The 19,002-nt window shown below is 50.9% G+C and overlaps 1 pseudogene across 1 annotated transcript in view; it reads right to left on the reverse strand.

The window, feature by feature from the left end:
- Positions 1-227: 227 nt before the first annotated feature.
- LOC149750172 (uncharacterized) overlaps positions 228-19,002 on the reverse strand; it is a 55,668-nt pseudogene continuing 36,893 nt past the window's right edge. The window contains exons 5-9 of the transcript XR_016391825.1: positions 16,805-16,983; positions 15,708-15,771; positions 12,626-12,711; positions 2,104-2,170; positions 228-1,609 (exon numbers count right to left, since the gene is read on the reverse strand). The product of XR_016391825.1 is annotated as an uncharacterized LOC149750172 (transcript). The remainder of the gene's footprint in view (positions 1,610-2,103; positions 2,171-12,625; positions 12,712-15,707; positions 15,772-16,804; positions 16,984-19,002) is intronic.

The following is a 19,002-nucleotide window of genomic DNA, read 5'->3' on the forward strand; positions in this document are numbered from 1 at the left end:
TATCCCCTCTTTCTCCCCCAGGAGAAAGCACCGCCTCATGGAAACTGAATTATCTGTGCCCCACCCCCACCCAGGTGGGCCTCTCCTGAAAGTCAGTGTTCCATTTCCCTCTGGTGCCTGGGCAATACTGTCAGTCTCCGGGGCCCGAAGCCTCTCTGCGCATGCCCCTGACCTTCTGCCCCGTTCCTCCTCATCCCACTCCCAGGCTCTCATGACCCATCTCTCCTCCCTCATTCAAACTTGCTGAAGAAAAAGCCACTCCATCAGTCTCTTACAGTTGAATATGAATGAGGTCAAGTTAGTAGCATGTTCTTCCCAAAATATGCATGTTATCAGCCTAGGATTCTGGACGGTTACTAATTTGGGGTAATACGTCTCTCCCTCTCCGCAGGCAGGAAGGCTGGTCCTGCCCAGTGCATCTGGAGTTCCATATTTTTATATTTTTATTGTTTTTTTCCCCCCTGCCCTCCACATCCTGAGCTGGGGGAGAGAGTTTATAGGAGCCCACTAATTAACAGAGAACAGAAGCCTTGTTTCATAAATAAAAGCACAGATACACTGTAGGAATAGAAATGCAGAATGCTCCCTGGAGAGTGTTTAAACTTTTAAAAATATCCCCCCCAGGGTCTGGGCAGGTGAACCCTGAGGGCTTTCCCCTGGGGGCAGGGGCACTGGCTGTCCCTCAGGAGAAGGGAGGTTCCTTGGGCTCTAAGCTGGACTCTTTTGCAGCGTGGCCTCCAGCTCATGGTGGCCCCCTCTGTGCCCATTCCTGCCCCAGCTGTACCAGCCCTTCCCAACGTGGGTCTCTGGGCAGGGGGGAGAGAAGAGTTAATGACGGCTGTCCCCAGGGTTAGTGGATCTGGGTTCCAGTGTGGTCAGGTGGGGCTATGAGACCTTAGGCAAGTCACTGGCCCTCTCTGGACTTTCCTCTGTCTGAGGAATGGAAGGTACCGGCGAAATGAGCCGTGAGGTCTCCTCCCACTCTGAAGTCCTGCACTCACTGCACTTTATAAACAAGGCCGTTCTGGGAGCTGTAGGCAGACCCAGAGCACACATGTAGGTGGCTGGACTTTGGCCTGCAGGCTTAACCCTCAAATCACTTCAGATGTGGGCAGCTCTTCATCCTCATGACAGCACAAAACAGCCTCTACTGTTATACCAGTTTCACAGATGTGGAAACGGAGGCTCCGTGTTTGACCTGCCATACAGATCCCGTGAAGAAAGCTAGGCAGAAGGGACTTGCACCTTTCTGCAAATGTGGAAACTGGGGTCTAGAGAAATCCAGCAACTGTCACAGTCCCAGGGCCTTGCTCAACCAGGGTAAGAACCCCTGGAAGCACAAAGTGCAGGTTGAGCGACCGTGGTGAGTTGCTGCCCTTCCTGGGCTGTTTCCCTGCGACCCGAAACTAAAGGGATGGTGGTGTGGATGCTCTCTCTCGGGAGCAGCCACGCTAAAACGGCCCCTTGATGGAGACACACCTCCTCTTCCCTGAGAGCGCAGTGGTCTGTGTGCGGCCATCTGGTGGCCAGGCCTCATCACTGCAGAAGCTTCAGAGGCTGGGAGGCTCAGGGCCTTCTGGTCCAATTTCCCAGTTTCCAGAGACAATCTGCAAGAGAGGTTTGAGCCTGGATCATAAGGCGACCTGAAGAATTCAGGGAAGCTGGTTTGTCTGCTGGAGCAGCTTCCACTCTGGCCCTGACAAGAGAAGTGTTTCTTCCAGGGACCTGGGGAGCTGGGCCGCTTGCAGAAGCATCTTGCATTCTCCCCTGCCTCACCCCCACCCCACCCCTGCCGACATCCCCTGCCCTGAGATCCCTGTGCCCACAGCACAAGGGGAGACCAAGGCCTAGGAAGCCAGCCCTTGATTACAATCATACAGCAAATAAGGATGAGGGCAGGCTCCAGGATTATTTCAGTGCTTACTGTGTACATCAAAGCCTAACTTGCTGTGGGACTTTGGACAAATTACACACCATCTCTGAGCCTGTTTCTTCTATGCTGGTCAAATGACATAATGTATGTCAGCTGCTTTGCATATAATAATGAGCTGTGCTTATCATTACTGTTCTGGCAGATGTTTCCATTGTTACTTCTCCTGATCCTCTCCGTGGTAAGGGGTCCTCGTAGCCCCGCTTCACAGAGGAGGATGCAGGACCTGAACAACTTGCCCTGGAATACATTTAGTAAGTGGTTGGTCAGGAATCCAAACACCGGCTATTTCAGGAAATGCACACTGAAGGCAAAAGGGGCACAGAGGTGTGATGCTAGAAGCCTACTTTTACTATTTTTATACAGTTTTTAAAGGTTACGCTCCATTTACAGTTATTACAAAATACTGGCTATATTTGCCATGTTGTACAATACATCCTTGAGCCTATCTTATACCCAATAGCTTGTACCCTCCCCCACCCCTATATTGTCCCCCTCCGCCACTGGTAACCATTAGTTTGTCTCTATATTTGTGAGTCTGCTTCTTTTTTGTTATATTCACTTATTTGTTATATTTTTTAGATTCCACATATAAGTGATATCATATAGTATTTGTCTTTCTCTGTCTGACTTATTTCATTTAGCATAATGCCCTCCAAGTCCATTCATGTTGCTGCAAATAGCAAAATTTCATTCTTTTTTATGGCTGAGTAGTACTCCACTGTGTTTATATATATACCACCTCTCCTTTATCCATTCATCTGTTGATGGACAACTTAGGTTGCTTCCATATCTTGGCTATTGTAAGTAATGTTGCTATGAACATTGGGGTGCATGTATCTTTTCGAATTAGTGGTTTTGGTTTTTTCGAATATATACCCAGGAGTGAAATTGCTGGGTCATATGGTAGTGCTATTTTTAGTTTTTTGAGAAACCTCCATACTGTTTTCCACAATTGGAAGCCTACTTTTAGATGGTTCCGAAAAAAGGAAATATGGGAGACAGAGAATGATGAAGCAAAATGGGACAGAATGTAAACAATTGATGAATCTGGCTACAGGTTATACAGGAGTTCTCTGTTCTATGTTTTTTATTATTAATTTATTAATTTATTAATTTATTTTTGGCTGCACTGGGTCTTCGTTGCTGTGCACGGACTTTCTCTAGCTGTAGCGAGTGGGGGCTGCTCTTCGTTTTGGTGTGCAGGCTTCTCACTGCAGTGGCTTCTCTTGTTGCAGAGCACGGGCTCTAGGCACACGGGCTTCAGTAGTTATGGCACACAAGCTCAGTAGTTGTGGCTCATGGGCTCAGTAGTTGTGGCTTGCGGGCTCTAGAGCACAGGCTCAGTAGTTGTGGTGCATGGACATAGTTGCTCTGTGGCATGTGGGATCTTCCCGAACCAGGGCTCGAACCCACGTCCCCTGCATTGACAGGCGGATTCTTAACCACTGCCCCACCAGGGAAGTCCCCTCTGTCCTATTTTTTTGCAACTTTTCCATGAATTTGAAATTATATCCCAAAAAATGTTTTAAAGGCCAGCTATTTCAAAATTCTACCTAGTCTCATCTACCACACTCCTGGGGAACAGATGAAAATCCCGGCCTCTCAGCATTCTTTGCTTCTGACCGGTGGCCCCATGCTTGAGTCCTCAGTGGGATGTGACTGCTGGCAACAGACGTGCAGTCCCTCAATAGGAAGCCAGAAGTGCCCCTGCCCAGCAGCCAGCATCACCCCGGTCCCCCAAGCCTCCTCAGGGCCTCTCCTCAGCTTCCCTGTTTCCCAACCCCCCACCTCGCTCCCGCCCAGGTCCCAGCCAGGCTGTGGTGCGAGGCCGAGGTGGGGTTTATTTATAAGTTCCCGCTGATTATGAATCACTGGAGGAACTGCCTGCAGACTGGAGACAAAAGTCTGGGGCCGGCTGGCCGGGAGGAAATGCTCTTTACATTTGACTTTCCCCTCTGGCACAGGCCACCCCGCGCCTGGCCAGGCTCTGCCAGCCCCTTCTGTTCTCAGAGGCAGAGGTGCATTGGCCGCCAAATCTTGTCGGCCTGTCCGCCTTGCTGTGTAAACAGGACCTGGACCTGGCGGCCCGGCCCCGCGCTGGAAACAAGCCTGCCTTCCGCAGCCTGGCCACTTCCTCCTCACATCTGGAGACTCCTCAGAGTTCAGATGAGGGCTGGTGGTCAGGAGCGAGGAGAAGCTGGGGTTTTGCTCTGCTGCGGTCTTCATCAGCCTTGATGGAGGATCAATGGACAAACGGAGGAGCAGAAGACTCTTAGGCAGCCGTCAAAGCCCAATATAAATGACCCCTCCTCAGAGTCTGCCCCCCATTGTAGTTTGTAGTTTTGTTACATTCAATTAACATGTACGCAGCACCTACTATGTACCAGGTTCTGTGCAAGGTGCCTGTGAGACAGGGGTGCATGAAGATAGCTTATTCATATCATCATTAATTCTTTTGACTCAACTATAAGATTCTTACAGGCAGACAGAGTTAATGTCTGATTCATGATCCACCTGATCTTACAAAGTGCCTAGCTTGGTTCCTGCACATAGTAGAAGCTCAAAGTTTCTGTTGCATTGACCTGGATTAAACTAGGGCAGGAAAACTACAAGGAGCCCGGGGTTCAGCCCACTCCCCTTTCAGGGCCTCTGTCCCCATCTGCATTGGCATTCTGTGACCTGGGAGCCATGTTCCTTCTTGGAGCAACTTGGTTTTCCTTTATGAATATCTGAACCAGGTTTTCTATCTGAGTAACTAATAATGTAGGTGATTTGATTTCAGGAGGTGCTAGAAACCCTCCTCCAAACCTCATCCCGAAACATCTTCCCCACCCCTCTGAGAGGTCGCCAACTTTGAGGCATTCTCCTCGGTTAAGCATTGCCCTCTCTACCTCCAGGTGAACGAAGGGAGTTCCCTCTGGAGGGTTGACATTATATCCCCATTTTACAGATGAGAAAACTGCAGCTCAGAGAAGCGACACACTTGATCAGTGCTGGTACAAAGGAGAGACAGGTTTTGATTTTTTGTTTTCTTTTTTTTGGCTGTGCCAAGCCGCATGGTTTGTGGGAGCTTAGTTGCTGCAATGGAAGCGCGGAGTCTTAATCACTGGACCACCAGGGAATTCCCAAGAGATGGGTTTTGAACTCAGGCATCTGCAACTAATGCCTAGGATTCTTCACACAGAGTTGTACTAACTCCCCTTTATCTGATGCCATCTCCCAGGAGAAGAAAGTGGGAGGGAAGATGGAAGTCAACTTCAGAAGCTTGCTGTGCCAGAAGTTCCAGGCCGTGCCCAGTGCAATCTTCCTATCACAACATTCATTAAAATCCCCATTTAACAGATGGAAAAATTGAGGCTTGGAGAGGTTGTGATGGGCTCAAGGTCATCAAGCTAATGGTGGCAGCCAGGACCCTTGTCAGACCCCCAGCACTATCTAGACAGCCTGGGGTTGGTGTAATTCCACAGAACAGCCAGGCTGTCAGCCCAGGCGTGGCTGTGAGAACTGCAGCCAGAGGCCTTTCTTATAATGAAAGGCACAGGAGAGGGACAAACATCTGAAGGTTTTATTTTTTTTTAAATATTTGTTTATTTATTTTGGCTGCACCGGGTCTTTGTTGCAGCACGCGGGATCTTTCATTGTAGCATGTGGGATCTGTTAGTTGTGACATGCATGCAGGATCTAGCTCTCCAACCAGGGATCGAACCCAGGCCCTCTGCATTGGGAGTGGGGAGTCCTACCCACCAGACACCAGGGAAGTCCCCTGAAGGGTTTTTTATTCCAGTGGCTTCTATCTCACCTGTCTCAAGGCTTTTGCAAGACTTCTGCACAGCTGTAAAAAGCAAGGCCTTCTCCTTTTCTCTATTGAGAAACTTCCCCTCCACTGCCTGGCTCTGGAAGCCTCAGCAGAGGAGTCAGTGTTACCAGCAGAGGCTAAAATCCCACTGGCCTACTAACTCAGGGGCTCGGGTAAATCTGTCCAAGAGTCAGTTTCCTCGTCTGCTCGTGCAGTCACAGAGCCGTCTTTGGGCTGAAATGACTTAAGACATGAAATATGTTCATAGAGTGAAATGGGAGCAGAGAGACGGTCGTTATGGTGGCTTGTAGTGGTCTCATTATTTCACAGAACAGTCCTTCCTCACCCCCGAAACCCTCAGGTCCCTGAGGGAGGAGAGGAAGGGGACAGCCACTGCATCCTGCTCTTCATCGTACCTTCTTCTCCTCTTATTCCTCCGCATCTGCCCCTGCGCACTACACCTAGCAAACTGGGATGGGCTCCGTCAATTCCGGCTGACGGCTCAGAGTGATTAGGCCTGGGAGCAGAGGAAGGGGCTTGGGATTTCTCCAAGTCCTCCGTGGCCGGAGAATTCTGGGAGACGAAACCCCCTGAACGAGGTCTCCCGCAGCCTCTTGCCTCAGCCAGTGAGCAGGTTGTTTCACATCCACCGTCCCAATTAAACTTCACAGCCATCCTACAAATTAGACCCCCGAGCCCCATTTGACAGATAAGAAAACCAAGGCTCAGAGAGGCCAAGTGACTTGCCCAAAGCCACTAGGCTAGCGGGTGGTTTCCAAAAGAGGATCCAAACTGAGACCAGGGGCTCAGAGGTACTAGTTTCAGTATCTGAGGGCTTGGTGCCCAGGAAAGACCCAGGTCTGAATCCTGGCTCAAACTCCCATGAACTGTGTGACCTGGAGCAAGGTCGCTCACCTGAGGCTATGTCTCTATAAATGAGGATAATGACACCTATTCGTTGCTGGGAAACCTAAAGGAGACAAGGGATGCATACCCCCCCCCACCATGTGGTGCTTGGCATGAGTGGAGCCAAATCAACGTTCAGGGGTCACCTCCCCGCTGCCCCCAAGGTTCACGCACTCTGGGGAGTCTTCCTCATCAATGATGACCTCCCGCTCCAGGTACAGGGGGCCCAGCTGGAAAATGTGAACCCACTGGCCCTGAGCTCCGAAGTCTCTCTCTGCGTGCTGGTGTCTGGCACGGTGCCTGCTCGGTAAACATTGTTGAATGAATGGATGTTGATTGGATGCTGGGAGTTTGGCACTGCCGCCCGTTTGCTGTTCCAGGGGACAATGGGACAGCCTCTGAGGACTGGGGGGGCTGTCCCGGAATGTCTGAGGGGTGAGGTCCCCAGGCTCGTGTGCACTGCTTACAGGAAGCACGCTAGCTCAAGCATGCCTGATGCCAGCCAGCAGACACTTCCTGGCTGGCAACAGCCTCCTGCCTCCTCTTCCTCCCCACCTCGGACCTGTATGCCTGCAACCTGGGCTTCTCTCCTTGCCTTGGTTCCCACCCTGGGATGGTCGGATGGGATTCTCACTGCCCTCCTCACCTCCTAAGGACCCAGGACCACCTTGTCCAGAGCAGAGTCAGAGGAGCCAAGTGATGCATACACGCTTCAGAAGAAAAACACTCCCAGCAGTTCCCCTGTGTGAACGGCACAGGGGGAAACTGAGGCCCGGAGAGGTTACAGCAGTTTCCCAGGGTTGCACAGCAGTACAGACTGGGGACTCCCACCAAGAGCTGGGGTCAATCCTACTTCTCCAGTCTTTGGGCAAAACCCTCCTCTGGGCCCCTTTTTCCTCCTCTGAAAAATGAGCAGCCTTCTGCCCCTTCCAGCCTTCTGACTAGGAGTACATGCCCTCTTGTGTGACTCACCAAAGACCCCCATCCATTCTCTCTCCTGTGCTTTATTTCAGTGTCAGAGACTGGGGTTTTAGCTCAGGAGTGCTAATAATCCCTCACTTGCATAAACAGTACAGTTTTAAAAATCGCTTTTCACACAGAATACTTTAATTTTCCCTACACCCCGTTTTACAGATGGGGAAACTGAGGCCCAGAGGGGTGTCCCTCGAGCTGGCCAGTGGAAGAGCTGGGATTTGAACCTGTGCTTCTGAGGGGCTGTGTCTTATGCATTCTCCTTGCTCCCTTAGCCAGCCACAGGGCCAGGCATGAATCAGATGCCCAGTAAACCTGTGTGGGGTCTGACATGCGCATTTAAACAGCGGGCGCGGGGGTCTTCTGGAGACCAAGCCCCTCTCAGGAATGGGTTGGACCTTCAGACCCACAGCAAATCAGGACACATGGGGGTACCCACCCATGCACCCTAGTGGTCACCAGAGCTGGGGAGTAATTCCCTCAGTTTCCCCATCTATAAAATGGATACCCATGTCTTAGGGATGCTGTGAGGACCCACTGGTGTCCAGTCACCTCCCTCCACCAGCCCCAGGCAGCAGGGCTCTGCCAAGCTCTGGGGTAAAGGCTAGGAGCTGGCCCTGAGCCATCAAGGCAGGCTGGGATCCCCACACCCCCATCTCCCAGCTTCAGCGCAGCTCACATCAAAGCCGAGCCACTCACCTTGCCCGCCAACCCAAACCTGGCTGGCCAGAGTGGCAGCGGCCAAGAAGAAGGCTGGGCTGACAGGGGTTATTTGCTCTCCAGCGCTCAGTGATTGTGGTATAGTGACTGCGGTGGCTGGCAGAGTCAAAGGGGACACTGTTCTCTGAAGCCAGGGCTCCCCCAGGGTGGGAGGGAGGTGGCTACCCACAGCCTGAACTCAGGCTGGCTCCGGGCCTGGCACAGGCCTCCACACTTTAACCCTGCCAGAGTGGTTCGACAGTCTGCACTGAACAAGCAAACTGAGGTGCAGGGAGATGAAATGACTCATCTAAGGTCCTACAACTAGTGAGGGGCAAACCAGGTCTGTCTGACCGCACTAAGGGCAACGCATGACTCCAGCACCAAGATCCGGCCATTATCTGTTTCATGGTAAGCCCCCACTGAGAGCTGGACTGGATTGACTTGAGTACCTACTATGGGTTAGGCCAGCTGCTTTTTGAATGTCATTTGACCTAAAACTGAATAACTCAGAGAAGGAGGCATCACTAGCCCCATTGTACAGATGAGGAAACTGAGGCTCACCCAAGATCCACTTTAAATACCCACAGGCCCAGGGTACTCTTTAGTAGCTGAGCAGGGCCCTCTCAGGGATGTATTGTACAGCATGGGCAATATAGCCAATATTTTATAATAACTCTAAATGCGTATAACCTTTAAAAATCGTGAATCACTATATTATACACCCATAACTTATATAATATTGTACAACTATACTTCAATTCAAAAAGAAAAAGAAAGAGAACAAAAGCACCCGAAGGCATCCTCTTGACTCCCAAATAATGCCCCTACGTGTGCTGCCTATACTTCTATCTTACCTATCCATAGCCAGTTGGATTGGAACCTGTCAAAATGTGGACAGTAAGTAATTTAGGGTAACTGAGCATGTTGTGAAAATTTTGGATATTTGATATTTTAGAACCCACTTTTTATTTTGGTCTGTTGATTTCCAGTAGATTAAATTTTGGGATTTGTGTAGTGTATAAGTAATTGCAACTTGAATAATACTTGATTAGACTTTCACTTGCAATAGTGACTCTACTTTTCATTTCATTATGGTAGCAACTGTGTTTTGTTTCACGCCTGTACTCCTCTCTCTCCCCAATATTCAGCATATAACTTTGACCAATAAAAATCAAGTAATGAAGAAGATGGCTAGCTGGTTCATATCTCAAGGGGCTCTGCAAGGGTTCACTGGCCTCATTTGTGCTCTTGATATATTAAAGACATTTATAAGGGCAAACCGAGTATTAGTGAATACTTCAGGTGTTTTATGATTTTAATGTGGAATGAAGTACACCCACACAAAAGGAGAGAGGTGGGGAAGGCTACATCATGGCCGAAAGGAAAGATCCTGGGTAAGGAGAGAATATGCAGAGTGAGGTGGAACAACAAAAAGTGAGACAAGGGAGGATGCCTGATGATTCCGGAGTGGGCACGGAGCAGCTGCAGGTTTGTGCAAAAGGGGAGGCCGAATGAACGGATCAGCTGCATCAGGGCTCCTGATCCTTTCTGGGGTCTAGGATGACCTGGTCCTGTCCCTTTCTCCTTGGTGAGATCATAAGTGTATAGGTTGGATGAATTACCAAAAAGCAAATACAAGAGTATAATCTCCAAAACTCTGCTTTTGAAAATAAGGACGTTCACCTAAGCAGCACAGAAGCACTTGGGGAAGCCAGACTGAGGGAATCAGTGTAAGACTCTGCGTTTCTAAGCAGCTCCCTGGGGTCGCTGGTGCTGCCAGCCTCCTACTGCAAGTGTGCTCCTGAACTCCCAGCACCGGCACCATCTAGAGCTCAGTGGAAATTCAGAATGTCAGGTCGACCCCAGGCATATGGAGCGTTCGTCAGCTGGGCTCTTAAAAGCTATCAAGAGCCCACCTCCAGGGTTTCTAATTTAATTGTCCTGGGGGTGGGGCCTGGGCATCCGTGTTCTTGACTGCTCTGCAGGTGCCTCTGAGGCACAGTGAAGGTTGGAGCTCCACAAGTGAACACCCATGGAGTCATGAGTCCTTAGTGCTGGAAAGACCTGACTCATTACCCTGTTCGACTGCCACCTTTTATGGAAGACAGAAATAGTTCCCAAAACGGACAGCAACCTATCTGAGGGCACATCATGTATGAACAGACCATCAATTATTAAAACAGGAAGTGATCTTTTTTTTTTTTTTTGGCTGCACCATGGGATCTTTGTTCCCCAACCAGGAATTGAACCCGGGCTCTTGGCAGTGAAAGTGTGGAGTCCTAACCACTGCACCGCCAGGGAATTCCCAACAGCAAGTGATCTTGGAGTTCAACCAGTTCAACCCCCTCATTTTGCATTGAGAAAAACTGAGGCTGAGGGAGGACAGGACAGCAGGGAGGGGCACTAAAGTCTAGGACTCGTCTCCATCACAGCAAGCTGTCTCTCGGCTGCCCTCGTCTCCCTCCAAATGTCAGATTCAGACCTAGCAAAGGACAAGCCCTGTGCACTGCTCACTTTTCAGCTGCAAATGGCAAAACTCTTTCTCCCCTAAATTTCAGAATGTGGATTGAAGACCTTTTCAGTCACTGGGGTTATAGTATTAAAAATGCAGCTCGGCAAGAAACCAGAACTCCATGAAGGGGATACTGATAACTGTTACTACATAGATGCTGGAAATGAACCCTAAACTGATAAAACATAAATAAATTAAGAAAAAATATTTGCCAGTAATTATGACATGCCAAAGATTCATTTCATGATGTCCTTCATATGTAAAGCACTTTTACAATTAGTAGAAACAGACAACTTAAAAGTGGGCAGTGGATATCAGGAAAAGTATAAAGGGCTCATAAATGTAAGAGGAGGTGTTCAACTTCACTTGCGGTTGAAAAAAACCGCAAATTTTAAACACTGGGTTACAGCACTCACCTATTGGATAAATAAAGATTGAAAAGACAGCCTGGCCATAAGGTGGGGAAATAAGCAATTGCCCACACAGTGTGTGAACATGTAAATGTACAAAAATTTCACTTTGTATATTCTTTGACTCAGTAAATTCCACTTCTAGAAAGTTACCCTGCAGATAAATTCATACAAGTGCACAAAGATTAGGTACAAAGTGTCATATCAGCATTGTTTGCAATAATGGAAAACTGGAAAGGACCCAAATGTCTATTAATGTGGTCATGCAAACAATGACAAAGCCTCACGTGTTCCCACTTGGAAGGGTCTACGTGCTGCACAACAGTACGTAGATTATGATGTTATTTGTATAAAAACTTACACGAACGCTCACGTGTGTAGCTCATATATGCACAGGAATGTCTGGACTTAAACACTGCTAGTATTAGACAATGAGGTGGAAGGGGACGGATTTCATTTTTTACAAAATCTCATATAATTCTGCAATATTCACTCAAAAGCACATACTACGTTTGTTACAAGTAATTTTTCATGCAATTGGGCTGTGCTTCCTATGAATTCAGTGGCTGCTGGAGACCGTGCAGTTCTGGGGGTGGGGGAGCAACACACTGGAACTTCTATCTTCCCAGGGTCCAGGGGCTGTGAAGGGCCCAAGGGGTGGAGGAGGGTCCCAGCTAGAGATAGGACCTCTTCTCCCCGGAGATTCAAGCAGGGCAGCAGGAAGTCTTGGCCTTAATTTGCAAACTGAGAAAGGAGTGCCTGTAGCGCCTCCTTTTGCTGAGCAGGTGAAAGGCCCCTCAGGAGGAAGGGCTGGGGACAGGAGGAGGGACACTTGCTCCTGTGGGTAGCGGCAGAAAGTTGCCCACAGTCCCCAGCTGCCGAGCCCTGGATCTGGTTTTGTCATAGGATGAGTGCCTGCTGCCACGCCCCCATGACATAGCAGCCCCTCCTGGTCCCTCTCTGCTCTCTAGACACATCCTGTCTTCAAGACACAGTGGGTTATTCTTCCCACCAATGCACAGGGCATCAGAGCTGGATGGAACCTGGAGACCCCCTGGGCCAATCCCCTCATTTTATAGATGGGAAAACAGGTCCAGAGAGGAGAAGGGATTTGCCCAGGGTCACCCAGAAAGTTGGTGGCAGAGCTGAAGCTGGGCCTTTGAGTGAGACAATGTCACAGCCTCTCCCCACACTTTTCTGGATTATGCCTGGCTGCCCCCTCCCCACGGCCCCGTCTGTCATTCAACAAATACTGAATACTTGCGATTTGCCAGATAATGTTCTAGGCCCTGAGGACACAGCAGTGTGCAAAACAGACAAAACTCCTACTCCCGTGGAGCTGACGTTCTACCTTAATCCCACTACCTACCTGTTATATTTGAGGGGGGAGAGACATGCTGTCCTGCTGCAGCCCGGAAGACCTGGTCAGCAAAAAACGCTCTGCCCATGTCTGTGCTCTGCATGCCAGAGGGCCTTGCCCCTGGAGGAAAAGGAGCATCAGTCTAGAATGGCCCAAAAGGCTCCTGAGTGCCCAGTTCTGCAGGGGTAACAGCCCCCCACCCATGAGAATCCTCTCCTTTGATTCTCAGAACCACCCCACTGAGCAGATACTCATATACCCATTTTACAAGTGAGGAAACTGAGACCCAGAAGGTGAAGACACCAGGCAAGTAAGCATCAGGACTGGGCTTTCTCCTGCCCTCAGGCCAGGGTCCTGGACACCATGCAGGCAGGGACAGGCTGGGTGGGGCAACGGGAACAGGGTGCACTTTCTGCAGGCTCCCACATTTGGAGAGGAGAGAGGGGGCTCCCCTGACTTTTTCTCAGGGTGCTCAGAGAAATTCACGTTGCCTGCCCTGTCTGGGGGATGCCAAAAGGACCAGCCCTGATTCAGGTGGTAGCACCCCTGTCGTGGGACTCTGGTACCCAGAGCGGAGTTCATAACCATGAAGGGGTACCAGGCTTTTTTGTGATACTGAATGGAAACCATGGACCCTCTAAGAATATAGTAAGTCCCCTACGTACGAACCTTCAAGTCGCAAACTTTCAAAGGTGCGAACGTGTGTGCAAGTCCCTGTATGCCAGCTGTCGTACCGTACTACTGTACTTTTCAAGGTACTGTACTGCCAGATTAAAAATGTTTTCTTTATTTTTTGTGTTTTTTTTAATGTACGTATTATTTGTGTGAAAAGTATTATAAACCTATTACAGAACAGTACTATATAGCCGAGTGTGTTAGTTGAGTACCTAGGCTAACTTTGTTGGACTTACGAACAAATTGGACTTACAAACGTGCTCTCGGAAGAGAACTCGTTCATATATAGGGGGCTTACTGTGCCCTATTTGTCCCCATCACATCATTTTGCACACAAATTCCTTGAAGCCCATCCTTCACCATGCTGGGCAGTGGTAGACCCTCCCAAGGAGCCTCCTTTAAAAGGCGAGGATTCACGCTATGGAGTTGAAAGTTCAGTGCCCCCCCAGGGTATCTCCTGCCCCTCCAGAGAATCTCTAGTTGAGGGGCCTGCAGACCATCCTGGGAGGCATCTCTGGCCAGGCCGTGCTGCCCAGATGGCACGTGAGTGCCCCCTGGGGGCAGCTCATCCAAAAGTCCCAGAAAATATAGAGCCACCCCCTTCACTGGCATTTAATTTGATGCCAAAATTTAGTGAAGAGCTGTCATTTAACATACTGTTTTTAAATTAAAATTGTCAAAGATGGGTGTTACAATGTTCTAAAATGGCTGTTACTCTGCTCTAAATTTTAGGACAAAACCTTTCAAGCTACTTCAGTCTCCTGACAATAGGAGTGTTTACCCTGACTTCAGGGGGGTGACCATGTAATAGTATTGACCCCTCTCTGCCAGGTTTTCTCGGCTATAAAATGGTCATAATACTACTTCCTCCCCCATAGGACTGTTGTTAGGGTTAAATACATGTAAAGCACTCAGAACAGAGTCCAGAACAGAGTCAGCGCCCAACGAATGGAATCTTTTGTTACTATTACTACTGTCATTATTATTATTGAAGGCCTTAGGTGTTACCATCTGAGAACCTCTGCTGGTGCCAAGCCTTCACTAAACAAAAGGACCTGGGTTCAAGCCCCACACCCATCAGGAACCCAGGCTCTACACACACACACACTCAAGTCCCCCAGTCACTCCCCAGCTCCCACACTCTATGGGAGCACCAGGGCCCACAAGTGCCTCCAGCAGCTCAGAGGTGAGCCACAGCCGAACACTCCCCCTCCGTGTTTGTGGGGTCCTGCCAGATCTGAAGGGCTCAGTGCTGCTGGATCAGAACGCCAAAGAGTGAGATGTGCTGGGTAAGAGGTGGCGGGGAGGGGGAGACAATCCCCATGAAGAGCACTTAGTCATATAAATGACCCTGAGAAGGGGCGAGACACCCTGGCGAGGAGCCAGGAGACCAGGCGTCTAATGCCCGCTGGCTCACTTCTTGCTGTGTTACCTTGGACAATCTACTTTCCCTCTCTGGGCCTCAGTTTTCCTCTGGCAGTGAGGCGGGCGGGTCTCATTGGTTGAGTCCAAGTCCTCAGGGGCCCTGGCTCTAACTGCTGCCCTCTTGGTACAGGACCAACATATTTCCTTTGTCCAGACCCACAGGCAGTGTCCTTTCCAAAGTCTAAGAGCTCAAGACTTTGTCCCCTCCAGACTTTCCGGGGCTCATATGGGCAGCAGCAGGCGTTCTCACCAGTGTGGGTGCAAACAGCAGTTTTGAGAATTGGAAGGAGCTCGACAGTCCCTCTAAAGCCAGCCCTCTATTTCACGGCAAGGTGATTGGGGCAAGAGGGAAGGGAAGTGACCTGCCTAAGGCCACAGAGACAGGATGGGCCCAGGGGCTCTGCCTCCTGGCCCTGTTGATCCATAAGCCCCTAGGACTACCTACCACCTTCAGTGAAGGCCAGTCTTGGCAGGCTGCCAGCTTGGGGGTAGGAAGTGCCAAAAACAAACCTTACTCTTTTACTGGGGGTGGGGAGGGCTGGAGCTGGCCTCACCCAGGAGTCTTAATCCCCACAAATCAACTTCCAAGGCCTGGTCTGCCTGGTACCCCATCCCGAATATAGAGCACAGAAATGGAGGGCATTTGATCCTGTCCCCCCGCCTCACCCACCAGTAATACCAGGCTGAGGGAGGGGAAGGGAGGGAGGGAAAGAGGGAGGGAAAAAGATAGGGTAACAGTTCATCCTGCTTTACCCAGGACTGGCCGAGCTTTAGAATCGAGAGGCCTTCATCCCAGGAAACACCCCTCTCCAGTCTGGGCAAACAAGGGAAGCCAGCCAGCCCCACCTCCCTGGGCTTGATCAGGTCTTCCCAAGCAGAGCTGGGCCACCAACCCCCATGGCCCTGGGGACACACAGTTGACTAATGATATCAGAGCAGTATGTGACCTGCTCCCCAAGAAAGAGAATGGAAGGCCACATTGACCCTCGAGGACCCTCAGATCACTGCTGCCTTACCCTGTTAGCAGAGCGGCCTACACTGGTGGTCAGTCCCCAGGATTCCAGAGGACAGCATCCCTTGCTGCCCACCCAGCCCCCAGCCCCTGGGCCGCAGGGAAGAAAGACAATGGAAACCAATGATGAAATCCAAGATGTCCCGGGAAAGCTGCTAAGCATGCAGGCAGCAAGGGGAGCCCCCCGCAACAGGGGAATTTCTGGGGGAGCACATCTAGACAGAGCCGTGAGCACCTCACAGAAGTTTCTGGGCCCCAGCAAGGCCTCAGAATCAGCAAAATGATTCTCAGGCCCCCGACAGAGGCACTGAAGTCAGGAGATTGTTGCTTGATGGAAGTGAGACCCCCCCCCCCACTCCGTGAGGAAAGAGGGAAGAACTCAAACCACCTGAGATCAGATTTGTACCACTCCCCTCTCCTGCTTCCCCTCCGCAAGGAGGGCTCCCAACAGAGAGCAAGTGGAATCACAGAAAAACACATTTCTATCTCTTGCCCAACTGAACCACTAGCCTGAGACTTACTCCAGACACATTGCCCGACTCACTCCCCGAAATCCTCCCTTCCGGTCCCCAAATGCCATCAAACAAAGCTCTGAAGGAAGGATAGAGAAGCCCAGAAGGCACATCGGCATCACTGTCTTGGGGTTGGAACAGCGACTCTGCCACCGACCCGCCAGGAGCTGGCGCCAGGCTCATGAAGCTTCTGAGGTACAAATGTGCTCACTCCCATACACTGACCTTAACTCGGAGCCATTTCCTCCTTCCACCAGGGCCCTCGGTACCTGAGCAGGCTGCACCAGCTGGCCACCCAGGTGACCTCTGGCTCTACGGTCAGGCTGGCTATCCGTACCCACACGGGGCTCATGAAACAGCAACCTCTGATAGAACACAACTCCAGCTTTCAGGAGGGCCCACTCAGCCCTGATTAAATCCTGCTGAAAGCTCTGGCTGGCCCTGGCCAGGCCCCATGCCCCGCACACACCTGTCAGGAATGAATGACCCTTTATACCAGACCCGTCCTGGAGACCCCAGCCGTCAGCCCTGCACCCCAGACAGCCCCCAGTGCCACCCTTAGTCTGGAAGTCCCCCTTCACACACTCACACACATTTTGAGTGACCCTGAGTGTTTGAAGCCACAAAGAGGTGGGTTGGGCCGCCTGCCCAGTCACAAGGCACGGATGGGGGTAGGGCCGCCCTCAGGTGCAGCCAGGCCTCCAGGTGGAGGGAATCTAGCATCTGCCAGCACTTCTTGCAGGATGCTCCTCCAGAGCTGACCAGAGCCTGGGTATCCAGGGAGAAATAGGCTTTTTCACTGGGGCACTCACCTTCGCTCTGGGGCTAGGACAGGGAGGGTACATGAGAGAGAAAAGGATGGACAGAGGTGCTGACAGGAGCAGGAAAGAGACCCAGCTCAGGCACTCTTCTAGAAACATTCCCTGCTGCCCATCACAGGAAGTCGCTGCCCTCAGCTGGCACTCCACAGGGATGCAGAGCTTGGTTCAAAGCTGCGTCCTGCCACGAGCGCACGGCCCTGTCCTCCTGGGTCATGAATAGCCCACAGCAGCCCCTCCCCCCGTGAAGCCACCTGGTCTCTTCTGGGGACCCACCTTGCAGCTTTTTTTTTTTTTTTGCGGTATGCGGGCCTCTCACTGCTGTGGCCTCTCCCGTTGCAGAGCACAGGCTCCAGATGCGCAGGCTCAGCGGCCATGGCTCACAGGCCCAGCCGCTCCGCTGCATGTGGGATCTTCCCAGACTGGGACACGAACCCGTGTCCCCTAGCATCGGCAGGCGGACTCTCAAACACTGCGCCACCAGGGAAGTCCTCTTTATTTCTTTATGGCTGAGTTGGGTCTTCCTTGCTGTGCGTGGGCTTTCTCTAGTTGTGGCAAACGGGAGCTATTCTTCGTTGTGGTGCGCGGGCTTCTCATTGTGGTTGCTTCTCTTGGTGGAGCACAGGCTCTAGGCACACGGGCTTCAGTAGTTGTGGTACGCGGGCTAAGTAGTTGTAGTTCGCGGGCTCTAGAGCGCAGGCTCAGTAGCTGTGGCGCACGGGCTTGGTTGCTCCGTGGCATGTGGGATCTTCCTGGACCAGGGCTTGAACCCACGTCCCCTGCATTGGCAGGCGGATTGTTAACCACTGCGCCACCAGGGAAGTCCCTACTCATGCAGTTTTTTGGGTTAAGTATTAGGGGTGAGGGTTAGGTTAGGCCTGAGCTATCTAACATGGGGACCACCTGCCATGTGTGGCTTTGGAGAGTGTGAAATGTGGTCAGTCTGAACTGAGATGTGCTGTTTGTGTAAAATGCCCATGAGATCCGAAACATGTGGTAGATAAAAAAGTATATAAGATATCTGATTAATCATTTTTATATTGATTATATATTGAAATTATAACATTTTGGATATAATGGGTTAAAGAAAATATATTTTTTAAATTAACTCTACCTATTTCATTTTACTTTTATAATGTGGCTATAAAGCAATTAAAATGATACTTGTAGCTTAAATTATATTTCTATTGGACAGCATTGGGTTCAAGCATTCCCTCCCCTACTAGGTTATAAGCTCTCTGAGAGCAGCAAGGGCAGCTTGGGTGAGAACAAAGCCTGAGACAGATCATGAAAGGTCTTGAACGCCAGGCCGAGGGGTCTGGAGTTGGCCTTTGGGCAGCACTGAATCTGGGAAGCGGTTCTTATAAAGTCAGCTCCATACACGTGCCACCTAGGAAGATGCACTCCCAGAGCCAACCCTGGCCCCACGAAGGAGAGGAGGAGGTGGTATCTGAAAGGAGAGTGTTGTTCAGGTGGGAAAAGGGGGACAGGACATCCAGGTGGAGGCAGCTGTCTGAGCAAAGACTCAGGAGCAGCAGAGTCAGGCCTTGTTTGGGAGGGGACCAGAGAGAAGGCCAGGAGAGGAGGGGAAGGAAAAAGGGTTAGGAAGAGGAGACCAGCCAGAAACAGAGAACAGTGAGAAGAGTAGCTGTCTTTGAAGGAAGTTACTTCGGGGGAAGGAGTCCTGCTCATTTCAGACACACACACACACACACACATTCTGGAGAAAATCTCCCAGCCTTCTTCCTCCCAGAGGAAGGGAGGCCCCAGGTGACACTGCTGGCCTCCCCCAGCAGCCCAGTCTCCCCCCCACCCCTCCCTGAGCCAGAGCCCCTGACACCACCTGAGCTGGCCCTGTCTGCACTGGCCCAGAGGCAGTCTTGGAACTGGTGGAGAACAGGGCAGAAGAGGGGCAGCCTTGGGGGCCAACATTTGCCCCTGCTTCCTGCCCCAAGACAGATGCTGGACT

The sequence above is a fragment of the Delphinapterus leucas genome, chromosome 2 (genome assembly GCF_059928025.1).
Source record: "Delphinapterus leucas isolate spDelLeu-1000000601 "Yukka" chromosome 2, BTC_Dleu_Yukka2, whole genome shotgun sequence".
NCBI lineage: Eukaryota > Metazoa > Chordata > Mammalia > Artiodactyla > Monodontidae > Delphinapterus > Delphinapterus leucas.